Raw genomic sequence first — 9,874 nt, 5'->3', positions numbered from 1 at the left:
TCCTAGACCCAATACGTGCAAATAGGGTCAGGTACAACCAAAATGGAGATATTGTTCTTTCAAGGAGAGTTGCCCAGGTGGCCCTCCACGTTGAACCATCCTTGCATCTCAGGGATAAAACCTACTTGATCATGTTGTATCATTGTGTTGATACTATGCTGCATTCTCTTTGCTAATAACCTTGTCAAGGACTCTTGCCTCTATATTCATTGAAGAGGTTGATCTGTTACTCTGCTTTTTAGTTGGATCTTTGTCAGGTTTTGGGATTAGGGTGATACTGGCATCCATAAACAAGTTTGGGAGCGCTCCGTCCCTTTCAGTTTCTATGAAGAGCTTCAGGAGTGATGATGATACAGAATGCTGAAGGTTTTGTAGATTTTTAATCTACCATTTCCTGTGCATTTATGTATTTGGTACAGGGTCTTACTACGCAGCTCGGACTTGTAATACTCCTGTTTTCAGCCTCCCCAGCACTGGGATTACAGGTGTGTGCCACCGTACCTGGACTCCTTCGCTGGCTCAGCGTGCCCCGGAGCAGGGGCGGCACCAGTGCCAGTGCAGCATGCAGGACTAGGGGGTCGAACTCTGGTCCCTGCGCTTGTGAAAGCAGGAGTTTATTCTGCTGAGCTAGCTCCCTGGCCCAGTTTTGTAGAACTTAGCAGTGAATCCATTAGGCTTTTTCTTAGTTGGTAAGTTCTCAATTACTGTGGCAATTTAATTCCCTATTACTGGGTTGTTAAGCATGTTTATCTTTCATGTCTTTTTTTTCCATAATTTTATTGAGAAACAAATAGCAATGAGACAGTTTCAAACCAAATTGGTAGGACAGTTTCAATAATTAACACATTGCATGTCTTTTTTTTTTTTTTTTGGTGGTACTTTGGGTTGAACTCAGGACCCTGCGCTTGCCAGGCAAGTGCTTATTTTACTGAGCTATCTCCCCGGCCCTGTTTTATGTCTTCTTGGGTTAGTTTTGGTAGTTTGTGTGTAGGAATCTGTTTTTTTTCAAAATTTGTTAATTTGTTGGAATATAATTTTTCAAAGTACTTATTGTCTTCTAGATTTCAACAGTGTCTCTTATGATTTCATCTCTACATTTCTAATTCCATTGATGTATTTTCTCTTTCTCTTTGTGTGTCTGGCTAAGGGGTTATATATTTTATATATTCTTTTGAAGAACCAGCTCAATTTGTTGATTTTTTTTTTTTTCCTTAAAACAGTATTTTTAGTCTCAATTTTATTGATTTCCTCTCTCATCTTTATAATTTCCCTCCTCAATTTTGGTTTGGGGCCGGGTTTGTTGTTTCTCAAATATCTTAAGATGTCTCATAAGCTCCTTTATTTGGGCCTGCTCTGTTATCCTAATGTGTTACTAGGTGTGGTGAATTTTCCTTTTAGGACTGCTTTCAGGGTCCCAGAGGTTTCATTGAGTTGTATAGTCATTGTCATTAATTTTTAGAAATTTTTGAATTTTTCCTTTGTTTTTTTTTTCTCTGTGACCGATTGGTTGTTTAGGAATATGCTGTTAATTTTCCAGGAACATTTGCCATTTCTGAAATTTCTTCTGTCATTGACTTCTATTTTCATTGCAGCAATCTGATTCATGGGGTGATTTCAGTTCTTTTAGATATAAGCAGTCATTGTAGACTAGTATGTGATCTATTTTGGAAAAAGTACCATGTGCTGCTTAAAAAAATATACACTCTTGTTGTAGAGGGGTGGAATGCTCTGTGTGTATCTATTAAGTCCATATGCTCAAGGGTGTGGCTCAGCTCTGAAATTTCTTTATTGATTTTTTTTGTTGTTTAGTTGATGTCTCTTCAAAAGTGGGGTTTTAAAGTCCCCTACTATGATTACTTGATCTTTTAATTTCATTGGTTTTTGTTTTATAAAAATAGGTGCTCCAGTACTCAGTGCTTACGTGTTTATCAGTGTTCTTGTTGGATTGTTCCTTCAACGAGTATATAGTGATCTAGTTTGTCTGTTCAGTTAGGTTGGGATTTTTGTTTGTTTCTTTTAGTTTTTAAAGACAGGGTCTCTCTGTGTACGTTACACTGGTCTTGAACTCACTGTGTAGCCCAAGCTGACCTTGAACTTGCAATAACCCTCCTGCCTCAGCCTCATAGGTGCTGCGATTACAGAGATGTACTACTGTGTATCTGGTTTTAGAATAGCCACCCCCTTGCTTTCAGGGTCCTGGTACATAAAATGATCTTTTACATCCTTTTAGTCTATGAATATCTTTTATATTAAATGAGTTTGTTGAACAGTGCAACAGATTGTTGGATTCTGTTTTTTTGACCCAGTCTGCTGGTTTGTGTCTTTTGATTGTAGAGTTGAGGCTGTTAATATTGCTGTAGAGATATTACTGAAAGTTGTTATTTACAATCTTTGTCTTCTTTATTTAGTGGGGAATCCTTTGTTTTTCTTTTCCTAATTTTGTTGTTGTTGTTATTTATCTGTTGAACTCACTGGTTTCCTCACTGTTTAGCTGTGTCCAGTTTGTTTCTGTGTAGAATATTCTAGTGTTGTTTTCTCTGAAGTTGATTTAGCACTCAAGTCTAAAAGACCACTCAGTCTGAGCTGGTCTTTTTCATGGACATCTTTTATTTCCCCATCTGTTTTGAAGGTTAGCTTTGCTGGGTTAACTTAGTGTAGGTTGGAAGGTATTTGCTTTTAGGGCTTAAGATATTTCACTCTAAACTCTTCTGACCTTCAGGGTTTGTTCTGAGAAGTCTGCTGTGATTCTAAATGTTTTTCCTGTACCTGTGATCCCCCCCCCTTTGGCTGCCTTTATTTATTTATTTATTCTGGATATCTGTGAATCTAACAATGATATTCCCTGGTGAACTTCTCCTTTCATCACTTACTTGTATTCTGAACTTTTTGTTTGGGAAATTTTCTTCCCTGATTAGCGTAGGAGTGTTAGCGAATCTATCTGTGCTATCCTCTAACTCTAGTTAGCCCTAGGTAGGTCTTCTGTTCATCTGGGAGCTATTGAATAGTCTTCTCTTGTTCTCTTACTTGCTTTTTGGTTTCTTTGAGCTCTTTATCATAACTCACTGTTTTGTCCTCAATATCAAATACTCTTGTCTTCACTTTGGTCGTTTCTGCAATATATGAATTTTGTCATTCACATTCTGAACTGCTTTGGTTAGCTTGTCCAGTATTTTACCTATTTCTTAAAAATTTACCATGAGCATATTAAATATAATTGCTGTGAACTTTTGATTCACTTCCTTTTATATTTTATTTATTTATTTATTTATTGCAGAACTGGGGATTGAACTCAGGCCCTTGCGTTTGCCAGGCAAGTGCTTATTCTACTGAGCCATCTCCCTAGCCCATACTGAAAAGCCCACACAGCCTCTGGGCTTCCTTTTGTTTTTGAACCAGGGATTGAACTCAGGCCCTTGCCATAATTAAAATTTCCTTTTAATTGTGTGTAGCCCCTCTCTGTATTTAGTACAGAGTCTACAGGTTCTCACTACACAGATCAGTCTCATAATGATCCTCCTGTTTTCACCCTCCCAAGCCCTGGGGTTACAGGCACATGTCACCACACCCAGTCTCATTCACTGTCTCAGTGCACCCCCGGGGATGGGGCCAGCACAGCACTGCGCACTAGGGATGGAACTCTGGTCCCTACTTGAACCCTGGTCCCTGCGTTTGCCTAAGCAGGCACGTTAATCCGCTGAGCTATCTGGCCAGCCCTTAGCCCCTCTTTTTTTATGCTCCCTTTTTTTTAAAGAAGGATTACTGCAGGTTGGGGACTTAGAGAAATGAGGAGAGTTTGTAGCTTCTATGAAGAGTTTTAATACCATGTTTCCTCCCTGGGAATAAGTTTTAGTTTTGTATGTGCAGTGCTAGCATTTACTCCTTCTATTATTTACTTTAAGTAATTTTGACTCTTGTCCATGTTTTTCCAAAAGAATTACAGTATCCCACAGATTCAGCCTTACAACACTTCTATATGATAGTCCTTACAGCTACACATCCACCCTCTCTTTGTATACTATGACAGTTTATTTGGTTCCAAAAAAATGGAATACTTCATGAATTGGCGTGTCATCTGTACACAGGGTCCATCTTTTCAGCTTTGTTTAAATTTTAGTGTATGTGCTGCCGAAGTGAGCACTTTCCTTTTTTTCTAAGATGGGGGTCTCACCATATTGCCCCGACCTTGAACCCTTCAGATTATGGGAGTGCGCCACTCACCTTGCCCAGCATGGTCACTCCTTTGGAACCCACTATTAAAAGTTTGTAGTGAGTTTAAGCAGATATGTTTTGGTTTTTTAATTTGAGTTTTTGGCACCAACACTCAAACCCAGGGCCTTTTACATGGTAAGAACATGCCATTGCTGAGCTTTAGTCTCCAAGTCCCAAGAAAATAATCTCTGAACACAAAAATTTGCATGTTAAATTTATTAATAATAAATTCTTTGAAAACAATGACCTTTTATCCATTTTATATAGGTATGCAAAATAAGACTGTTCAATCTCTGTGGTTTGGTTTTTTTTTTTGTGGAACCAGGGATTGAACTCAGGCCCTTGTGCTTGCCAGGGAAGTGCTTATTCCACTGAGCCATCTCCCCGACCCCAAGACTGTTCAATCTTTGCAATGTTTTCGTTATTTTGTGCCAAACATGAGAAAATTGAATGTGAGCCAGAAATACAGCAGACAGTGGGAAAGCACAGGGCATGTGTAGTCCAGTTTAAATCTCAGCTGGTGCTTTGTACTACTCTACATGACTGTTTTAGGAGGGACTTAGATTCTTTTTTAAAGAGTTATGTTGTATGTAACTTTAATCATTTTAGTTAAAGACTATGAGTTGACAGAATGGTGATGTACCTCTTAATTCCAGTTCTCTGGGAAACTGAGGTTTCCTAAGAAGATCCTAAGTTCAAGACCAGCCTGGGCAATTTAGTGAGATCCTGTCTCAGCATAAATAAATGGAAGTAAAGGTGGCTGGTGATGTACCTCAGTGTGAGGGTCACACAGACACTGGTTTAAGAATTGTCTATTGTGCTGTTCTGAGAATAAAGCCATTACATGTTGCTGACTCTTATTATCCCATATTCTTATGCTTGCTTCCTTTTTCTTTAGTGTAAAATTAAATTTTCTTTAGTGTAGAAATTTCATTATGTTGGATATTTCATTAATAGAAGATGTAGCTTGCCTGTTTTTAGTACCAAAATGCATTCATTCATTCATGTATTTATTTATTTTGGCCAGCTCAGCCCACCCTCAGGGCATGGCTGGCACAGCATGTGATGCTGGGGATTGAACCGCAGTCCCCTGGCCTGCCTAAGCTTTCCTAAGCAGGCACTTTAGACTGCTGAGGTATCTTACCAGCCCTCGTACCAAAATTTAGAAGTGAAAATATTAATGATAAAAGTTAAGAAAACATTGCTGTGTATTTTGTTCTGTTTTTATTTTCTAAACAAAATCTCATATCTTACCTTTAGAAAAAGTGACTTTGCAACATGCTGTCATGCTTTGGAATGTTGAGAGTAAATAAAATCTTTGTGTTTCTGAATCAGTAGAATATTATTAAGAGTCTGTAATGTAAGGCTTGCAGAAGGCAAGGGGTTGTTAAAAGTGGCAGCTTTAGGTTTACAGTCAGCCTGTAGCTTATCCGGTGTTACTCCCTGTCACCTTCATTTTCTCTTCTGGAAAAATGCTTTGTGGTATTGTAAGTGCATCAACAACTAGTCAGCTGTGTAGTGATGTTGAATTTGTACTGCTTCGCAACAGTCAGGATAAGGAGCTGAGTGCAAATGGGATTATTTTTATGTAAAAACTGCAAGACCAAGCTAGACATTTTTGTCTGTTTACAGGAGAGGCAGATTTCTCTGCTCCCACAAGTTATTCCTCTTTCTGTTCATATTATCTTGTACACTGCTTTTCATGGAGAAAATACTAAGAAAATTAACCTATCTATGAATGTTAAGTAACTGAGGAGGTGCTTAGACCAGGGAAAGAAAACATGTGGGCGCTAACCTCTAATCATGACTATATGTTTTCTTTTTACTATTTCCATTACATTTTATATGGCATCTTTAAAGGAAATGTGTGTATAATGATGTTGGAACTGTTTCAAGTTACAAATGAAGACTGGGGTATAGCTCAGTGGTAAAGAGCTTGCCTAGCGTACATGAGGCCCTGGGTTCATAAAGGAAATAAATGATTCTGTGAGCTTCCAGCCAACCAGTGGTGGATGTATGCTGAGACAAGGAAAGTAGTGGTAGGGACTTGAGAAATTCCCTTTGTTCCATGTCCTTTGAGGTGAGGCTATTTAAGTATAGGATGTAAGTTTAATTTTATTTTGTTTTGAGACAAAACACTTTGTAATTCAGACTGACCTTGAACTCACTGTGTAACCCACACTGGCCTCAAAATTTTGAGTAATCTTCCTGCTTCAGTCTCCCAAGGGTTGATAGTACTGAGTTGCACCACTTCTGGGCATTTTTTTTTTTTTTTTTTTTTTTTTTGGGCGGAACTGGGGATTGAACTCAGGCCTTTGCACTTGCCAGGCAAGTGCTTAGTCTACTAAGCCATCTCCCCAGCCACTAAGCCATCTCCCTGGCCTCTGGGCATAATTTTTAAGCTACTAAATTAATTTTTTAATAATTCATTTTTAAGTTTTTTCTTTTTCCTATCAACCGATACCCAGAGCATCTTATATCACAATTTGTGGACTGATGTATTAGTATTTTCCCCCTTTTCAACTTATATATACAGGTCTATCAGCAAATACTTAAAAATGTTCTGTGTGTGGTTTTTTTTTTTTTAATCTAAGCAAAAGGGAAGAGGGTGGATTGGCTGAGAAATTTGCTCTTGTTTTCTGGGTTAATCTTAATCTGAATCCTTAAATATACAAAGATTAAAAAATAGCAAAGAGTTTATTTGTGAATTTGTAGACAAGTTACTCAAAACTGTAAGTTTAAATTGACATTTGAGGCCAGTTGAGGTTGCAGATACTAGGACATTCTTGGAAAACTAAAGATGAAGAGGTGCTGTGCTGTGGACATCTTCAGTCTTTTGCTTGTACTATACGTGTTTGTGAAAATAGGTCAGTATCTTTTAGAGTCACTAGAGCCCTGTAGCTAAATTTAGCTTAGATGTTTTTCAGGCAGTTACACGGTATACTTATAAAACTTAACTTTATTATGCAGAAAATACCTTTGAAGAAATTTGAGACAGCTACCGTATGCAATAGTAATTCAGATCACAGAACGTGTAGATGATGTTGATACGTTAAAAAATCATGAAACATGAAGGAAACATCACATGTGGCCACGCTTTGTCTTACATGCACTTTGCAAAATTGAAATTGCTACTAGTAATTACACAACCTATGGTTTCTGTACTTACAAATTTTTATCTGATATAGCAAAGACTTTCTCAATTTTGGACTAATGGTACTCTTTTTCATAGAAAAGCTATATCCTTTTTTTGATGTGTTGGTTGGCTTTAGTTTACTTTTTGAAATTTTGTTTTTAAGCTTTTCAGTAAATTTAGCTCAACAGTGCATTTATTTTAAAATTATTTCAATGAAGTTTACTTGCATGGACAGAGGGGAAGTTAAATATTTAATTGAAAAAGTATTTAGTTGAGGCTATAAGATGAAGAAAAATTTAGCATCTGAAAAATTTCCAGGTAACTTTTTTTTTTTTTGGGGTATTTTACGGAAGGATATACAGGGTGTTCAGGGTCTCACTACTAGAATTAGACTTGTAGTGATCTCCCTGTTTACAGCCTCACAAGAGCTGGGATTACAGGCACGCACCACCATGCCCAGTCTCCATTGCTGTCTTAGCGTGCTCCGGGGCAGGGCCAGCACCGGCACTGGCACCAGCATCGTCACGGCAGGCCCCGAGATTGAAGCCCTGGGCCCTGTGCCTGATTGCAGGCGCTTTAATCTGTTGAGCTATTCAGCTGGCCCCAAGTAACTTCTTTAACCTTTGAAGTTAAGAAACATCTTCCATATTAATCTATACATTTAGATTCCATAGTCATTTTTAATTGGATTCCAGATTCTTGTCTTGAATAAAGAGCTGGCCAAGATACATGCAAAGATTTTACGTTTATTGAAAGTAGGGAAAGTGTGCCCTGCAGGGCCAGTGTGAGCAAACTCGAGTGGGAGAAAGGTAGGCTCTGTAGGTTGAGAACAGATCACTGAGGGAGAGCACAGTGGCACAGAGGTCTTGGCCATTGCCTTTCGTAGTCCCCATTTTGACTTCAGATCTTCGCTGTCCTATCACAAACCTGCCTGATCTCCTGCCAGAACTGAAGACAGCGTTGTCCAATTGGTCCCAGGTGCAGGCCATGGTGCATGGGTCCAGGTCTCTGATTGACAGGTCCAGTCCACCTACCCAGTGGCCTTCCCGGGCGTCATCTGCCTGAATTCCATGTAAAATTCATACAAAACCACAAAAAACTCTGCTAGTATTTCAAGACTCTTTTATAACTCACTTGTCATAAAAGTTACCCCTCTCCCCTTTTATTTTTTGTCAGTAGTCAAGATTAACCCAGGACTTGTGTGTGTTAGGCAAGCACTGTACCATTGAGCGATATCCCTATCCTTTGTGAAATTTTCTTTGGAGCTGGTCTGGTATCAAAGTTGGCTCCTCCCATCTCAGCTTCCTAAATAATTGGGGCCACAGGTGTGCTGTGCAAGGCATAGCTTTACCACAGCTTAATCTTGGGAAATTTTAACAACTTGCACGATATGTCCTAAACTACTTTCCATTCTCTTCTCTCCCAGCCCTTACTGACTTCTTATCTAGTGGCCATTGAGATAGCTCAGAGATAGCGCAAGGCAAGTGGGTGCAGGAACCAGAGTTCAATCCCCAGCACCACATGCCACGCTGGCCCTGTCCCCTGGGCCTGCTGAGCCAGCCTCCGTGAGACCCTTGGTGGTGCATGCCCGTAATCCCAGTGCTGGGGAGGCTGGAAATAGGAGGATCACTACAAGTCTGAGCTGCGTAGTGAGACTCTGTGCCAAGTACATTAAAAAGTATTTATTTTGGGTATTTCACATACAGTGTAAATAGAATATAGCTAACTTTCTCATCAGTGATTTTCTTTTTAATTTCTTGTATACATTATGTATGTTTTGTAAATAGCCAGGTATAAGTAGGTTAGGGTTACCTCCCCTCTCAGCTTCAACAATAAATAAAAATTTTAAAGAAGGTGTTGCTATGAATTCCAGGCTGACCTTCCTGTCATAATCTTCGTGCATCAGCTTCCTGAGTGCTGGAATTACAGGTGTGTGCCGTCACACCCAGCTAGCTTCCTTTTACAGTTTAAATAATGACTTCTTGTCAACTAGGAGAAATTCTTCAGTAATTGGGAGAGAGTATCCAAACGTAAGTTAAGAACCAAGCTTGCCATTTCTCCTCTACCTTTCAAACTCAGACTGGTCGGAGTTCATTGAAACACATTTTCCTTTGCAGCTGCCTTGCCTGGATTCTACCATCTTACTCCCCTGCTAAATCTAAAAATGAGAAAGAATTAAAAGAAGGAAAAATAGAAAAAATTTGCTCATGCTAGGGATGGACAAATTGGCAAGAACAGGAATAATAAGGGATATTTGGGTTTCCAGGATACTGATGTAGGTAACAGAGTAAAACTTGCAAGCTCTTTTGATAGAGAAGAGACCTCAAACAGAAGCAACAGGCAAAGATGGTGTAACACTGTGGAAAGTAAGATATGTGAAATTTCAACTTTTAGCTCTGAACTTAATCACATATTACTGAAACACAAATAGCTAACTTCCTTTTCTGATGAGATTTTAGAGTGCTTGAGATTTTTTTTTTTTTCCTAGAACTTTGTGTAGGAACTGTGGATTTTTTTTTTTTTTTTTTT

General features: G+C 38.9%; 1 protein-coding gene and 1 pseudogene across 2 annotated transcripts in view; one reads left to right on the top strand and one right to left on the bottom strand.

Moving 5' to 3' along the window:
• Ppm1a (protein phosphatase, Mg2+/Mn2+ dependent 1A) overlaps positions 1 to 9,874 on the top strand; it is a 48,140-nt gene that overhangs the window by 10,777 nt on the left and 27,489 nt on the right. Inside the window, exons 1-2 of one of the 2 annotated variants that reach the window (XM_023703085.1) lie at positions 1,009 to 1,014; positions 8,861 to 8,866. The exons of the other annotated variant lie outside the window; for it this stretch is intronic. The gene's annotated coding sequence lies outside the window, so the exon portion shown is untranslated. Of the gene's footprint in view, positions 1 to 1,008; positions 1,015 to 8,860; positions 8,867 to 9,874 lie in introns of those variants that run through there. 2 annotated transcript variants of the gene reach the window in all.
• Positions 4,038 to 4,138, bottom strand: LOC111813409 (annotated as a pseudogene).

Source organism: Octodon degus, unplaced genomic scaffold, assembly GCF_000260255.1.
Source record: "Octodon degus isolate 3935 unplaced genomic scaffold, OctDeg1.0 scaffold00007, whole genome shotgun sequence".
In the NCBI taxonomy this organism is placed as follows: domain Eukaryota; kingdom Metazoa; phylum Chordata; class Mammalia; order Rodentia; family Octodontidae; genus Octodon; species Octodon degus.
Note: the sequence above shows the minus strand (reverse complement) of the source record. Positions and strands in the feature narration are given on the sequence as shown.